This window comes from Hibiscus syriacus, unplaced genomic scaffold, assembly GCF_006381635.1.
Source record: "Hibiscus syriacus cultivar Baekdansim isolate YM2019G1 unplaced genomic scaffold, ASM638163v2 tig00110896_pilon, whole genome shotgun sequence".
Taxonomy (NCBI): domain Eukaryota; kingdom Viridiplantae; phylum Streptophyta; class Magnoliopsida; order Malvales; family Malvaceae; genus Hibiscus; species Hibiscus syriacus.
This window is the reverse complement of record NW_024062904.1, coordinates 39,353-45,352: the sequence shown is the minus strand read 5'-3', so window position 1 is coordinate 45,352 and position 6,000 is coordinate 39,353.

Here is a 6,000-nt window from a genome sequence, read left to right as displayed (position 1 = left end):
TGTCAACAAAAACCTTTGAGTTCGATTTCATTCAGCTCGATGACAGTGGGGAACTAGTTTCATGTTAAAGTTTAAGCCGAGGTCTTTAAGTCAAGAAGAGGATCTGGGGTAATCTCTTAGCCTAGTACAACATAGCTTAAGTCGATAAAAACTATATGTCAATGAAAAATTTCGAGTTCGATTCTATTTAGCTCGAGATCCTATCAACCACATGGTAGTGTCCAGGAATTACTTTCCAGTCGAATTTTCAAACCGAGGTCTTTAAAACGAGGAAAAGACCAAGGTTGACTATGATTTAGCAACAAGAAGCCACATTCCGATTCAAATTCTGAACTACAATTTCAATTTCATGAAGATTGATATCATTTTAAAACAGACTTAACTTCGCGATAGAGAAGTCATCCGCAACTCAATTTAACAGGGAGTTATTCCTAATTGCAATATCAGAGTTAATTTTCAACTTCACAATGGAGTATATTAGACTTAGAGACCCCTTTATACCAAACAAAAATTTGTTTCCTTTTATCTTTGTCCTATTTTTTCGTTACACGAAAAAGGACAAAGAGGGTAGCTGTAGACACTCATTTTCTTCCAGAGTTTTTTTAATATCGTATAGTTTTTGAAAGAATTTTTTTTGAAATATATAGTTTTTTTTAAATCAGTTTTTTGAAACATATATATAATATATAGTTTTTGAAAATATTTTTGAATATATATAATAGATAGTTTTGAAAACATTTTTGAAAATATATTATATAGTTTTAAAAATAATTTTTGAAAAATATATATATATATATATATTATATAGTTTTGAAAACAATTTTTAAAAGCATATATAATATATAGTTTTAAAAATTATTTTTATTTTTATTTATTTATTATAGTAATGTCAAATAAGTGTTCAAGTCATGGCCTACCAGACCCAGCAGGCCAAGATCAGGTCAATCCGAATACCCAGCAGACCCGGTCCAGAGCTAAACTCGAAAATTAGGGTTACACGTTCAGTAAGGGTGCCACACACACGAGGATCGTTGGATCTGGCCACCCGATCAAACAACCACAATGGCAGTCAGAAGACACCGCGCAATCACAAATCATTCGAAACCCACAAAGAGGCAAAGCAAAAAATAATCATAAAAAAATATCAATCTGTTCGTCGAAACTGAGAGGAGCCGAGCATCTTCGAAAACCGGAGGGTCATCGGAGTGTAGAAGCATCACAGGTCGCCGAGAAAAGCGAAGAAATCTAGACTAAAAAAGGGTAAAAATCGAAACTTTTTGTTTAGATCTATGTTGGAGGAGGTGTTTTTAGGAAGTTTTGAGTTCGAATTTCACTTCAGGGTGTTGAGGGGAACGTTTTTGGGGAAGTTTGTTTTTTCCGGCCGCTCGTCTGGGACGGTGGCCGGCCCTTCGACCGGTTGGTTAAGGGGAGAGTGTTTGGGGAGTATTTTTTTGTTTTTTTGTTTTAGTTTGGTTTTGAAATGAATATATTTTTGGGTTTTGGGGTATTTATAAGGGAGGGACCACATTGTAATTAGTAAATAGTTAAATCATTTCCCCAGTCCCTCAAGTTTTGACGTGTAATTCATTTTGGTCACCTATTATAGATTGACCCCCAAATTTTGAATTATTTCAATTTAATCCTCGATTACACTTCTCTTATTTTGCAATTTAGCCCCCTAATATTCTGCTTTTTCTATTGCAGCTCATTCCTAGAATTAATTTGATCCGTGAATTTCAATTCATTTCAATTTGATCTTTGTTTTTTAAATTTAACACTTTTATTTCTTTTTTTTCCCTAAAATTTAATATTTTCTTCCATTTTTTAACATTTTTCCATATAACATTTTTGTAAAAAAAATTCCTTGATTTGTTTATTTATTAATTTTTTCCCCTTTTTCATTTAATTTTTATTTGATATTTCTTTTATTTTACCATCTAACATCTTTTTGACCTTTTCAGTAGTAATTTCAATTGATCAAATGTAAGCAAATCGAATTGAATTTTTCAATTTTGATTTAAATTTTAATTTCACAATTAAGACAACCGACAAATTAAATGGTACCGAAAGGACAGTTCAAGGGTGCTAATCCTTTCTTGACTGTAACCGACTCTCGAATCTGTCATAATATACTGGTAAAGCGCATATCAGGTAAGATGATGTCCGATCAACCTAAATATTGTTTTTAAATGATCGGTGGAGGCTCTAACATTTTTTCAAGTCGAAGCCCAATTTTGGGCCCACCCGAAGGACCGCTGTGACAGTAACAAAACATATACAAATAGGGATGGCAAGAGTCGGGTTGGATTTTTACCTACTTCAACTCCGACCATACATAATGAATATATAACCGACTCCGATCTGAACTCGATTTTAATACTATCTAGCCCAACTCCGACTACGAAAGTAAAATAAAAACCCTACTTCGACCCCAAAAGTATTACTGAAAATTAACAAAAACAAATTGAACAACAAACCCCAAAAAATCCCTAACATTCGCCAACATCATTTCCAGTTTGCCTCAACTAATCAACAACTGCAGATCAAGGTAGAGAAGCATTTTTATTTAGCTTTGAGAGGAATTAAAAACAGAAGAATGAAAATGAACATTTGTTTTCTTGTTTCGATTGTACATGCATAACATTTTCTTGAACATAAATTAAAAACTGGATGGAAAAAACCCTAAACATTTATATATATAAGGTGACAATTTTGTAAATAAGTTATATAATTAAAAATTCGGGTCTAGTCGGATCAAATATTTTTATCCTAAACTTGACTCCAACCCGAACCTGAAAATTTCACACATTAAATGTGACCTAATCCAACCTGACCTAAACTCGAATTTAAAAAAAACCCAGCTCCTATCAGATCGGGTCAAATTGAAATCTGTCGAATATGAGTCAAATTGTCATACCTGTCAACAAAATATATAACAAACACTAAGAATCTCATTAAAAAACTGTTTAAACCTAAACAAAAAGGAAAAAGAATGCATCATAATGATTCAGTACACTTTTTTTATTTTAAATATTTTTTTTGGATAAGTAAGTTATATTCCATAAAAAAATGCAGGCGAGGCTTCTACAAAACGTCATAAACATACATGAACCAAAAACTAATTACATCCTCAAATCAATAAATCTGTACCTATACAGTTTGATTTTTACAACCTCAATCAGTCTATTTGCAATTACATCTATCGAACGAATCAAGCTTCTAAAATATCTATGATTGCGTTCCTCCCAAATTAGGTAAAGAAAACCAGTCCACGCAAGCTTAAGGACACGAATCTAAGGGATTTACCCCTGAGATTAGCTAGAAGCCAATGAAGAAGTTCATCCCAGGTGCGAGCCTCAAAAGAAATACTATAAGTATTCAACACAGCCCCCCAAACACCCATTACAAAAGGACAGTCAGCAAAAAAGTGGTCACGAGATTCAATTCCAGCACCACACAAGCCACAACCAACATCAACAGTAATTCCAAACCGAGCAAGCCTATCTTTCGTGGGCAGCCTATCAAGGATGACCATCCAAGAAATTAAAGAGAACTTGGGAATATGGCTAAGGAACCAGATTAACCTATGCCAACTAACTTTCTCTCTGCTTTCACGAATGCAATCCCAAATCCACTTCCCATTTATTAAATTCCAGCTAGCATAAGGATGGAACAATCTCCTAGCCTCCTCTTCAACTTCAGTAACTTGACTAATATCCAGCTAAAATAGGGTTTACAATCAACCTCTCAGTAGATCACAGTCTTAAAGCAATACTCCTTAATCCAAGCAATCCAGAGCGAGCCCTCACCAGCCAAAGCTCTGCTCCAAACCACAAGATTCCTAAGGCCCAAACCACCCTCAGACTTTAAAGTAAAGACTTGATTCCAGCCAACACGTGCACCTCTAGCTGGAATATCACTGCCCTTCTAGAAGAACTGCATACAAAGCCTTTCAATATCCCTAATAATCCATTTAGGGAGGATGAGCTACCTGCTCCAGAAGTTAAAATACCAAACAAAATAGTTTTAACTAATTGCAGTCTGCCCCCAAAGCTAAGGTTTTTGTTGGACCATTGGATGAGTTTGCTTTTAATCCTAGCCAATAAGGCTGCACAGTCTTTACTTGTGAGCTTCCTTGTCACCAGTGGTACTCCAAGGTACCTAACAGAAAGGTGCCCCAGTCTAAAACCAGTAACAGTGCAGAGCTGATCCAGAGCATAAGAACTCATCCCACAAGCAAAGAATTCTATTTTTTGGGTATTCAGTTTAACGCCTGACAACTCATAAAATTTCTCCAAGGTACTCATCACTCCTAAAACAGAATCAAGAGATCCATGGCAAAAAACAAGTAAGTCATCCGCACAGCAAAGATGAGTGAGTGAGACTCTCTTACACTTGGGATGGAATTTAAAGATTCCCTGTTTAGCAGCAGCATCCAAGAGGGAAGATAAAACATTCATGGCCATGACAAAAATGTAAGGAGATAGGGGATCTCCTTGCCTAATTCCCCTAGCATCCTTGAAGAAGCCCACAAGACTCCCTTGAGAGAGACAGAGAACATAGGAGTAGAGATGCAAGCTTTGACCCAATTACAAAATATGGGAAGAAGACCCAGTGCCTCAAGAACAGACAGCAAAAAATCCCAATTAACTGCGTCAAAAGCCTTTTGTAGATTTATCTTAATGGCACACCTAGGGGAAAGACTACTCCTTGAATAGCCTTTAACAATTTCCTGGGCTAACAAAGTGTTATCAACAATGTTCCTTCCCCTTACAAAGGCAGACTGACTTTGAGAGATCATGGCAGGGAAAAATGGCATAAGTCTATTCACAAGAATCCTAGTAATGGTCTTATATACCATTGAGAAACATGATATAGGCCTAAACTTTCTATCCAAGCAAGCATTGAGGGATTTAGGGACCAAGACTAAAGTAGTAGAATTGAAAGCAGACAACATGCAAGAGGAGTGAAAGAAGTACCTCACAGCAGAAATAAAATCTGCACCAACAATGTCCCAGGCAGCTTTGAAAAAACCAAAAGTATATCCATCAGGCCCTGGACTTTTGTCCTTACCTTGCTTAAACAATGCCTTTTTAATCTCCAAAACATCCACCTCCTTAATGAGTGAGTCAGCAGTAACATCAGGCAAGGTGAAATTTAACAGTTCTTTGAGACTTGCAGAGGAACAACCACTGACCATAGGATCAGTGGATCCAATAAGACCAGTAAAAAGTTAATTAATTCATTAACCATCTCATCAAAAGACTCAAAACACTGGCCATCTTCACTCATAATAACTCTGATAGTATTCTTATTTTTATTGGACTTAACCTTTTGATGGAAGAATCTGGTATTTAAGTCACCCTCCCTTAACCAGTGCATTTTAGTTCTTTGCCTATAAAATTCAGACTCAGCAACTTCCAGGTCTACTAACTCAGCTTGAATAGTTTTTTCATCATCCAGCATCTTTTGATCCACATGAGACAGGTTAAAAACTTGAAGCTGCTCTAGCTCAGATCTTTTGGAAATGACTCTGCCAGAAATATCAGAGAAAAATTCCTTGTGGAAAGCCTTAAGACAAGGCTTAAGCCTTTTTAGTTTTCTGAATAAGTATTGCATAGGATCCCTTTCACAATGAACCTGCCAGCATTCCTTAACACTACTCAGAAACTGTTCATGGCCAGTCTAGAAGTTAAAAAATTTGAAAGGCCTTGGTTTCTTGGACATAGTCCTTTATGAGACCACAACAAACCCAGGCAGTGGTCTGACACTCATTGAGCCTTGAATTCAACGAAGGACTCATGGAAATCAAGCATCCACAGAGGGTTGACCAAAATCCTATCAAGCTTCCTGGCCAAAAAAGAGCCCTCTTGCCTGTTTGACCAAGTAAACAGAGGGCCTAGAAAAGGATGGTCCATCAACTCAAGGTCATCCAGATACTCCTGGAACTCCCTCATATCATGAATAAAATGCATCCCCATGACTTCAAAGTCTGAACTT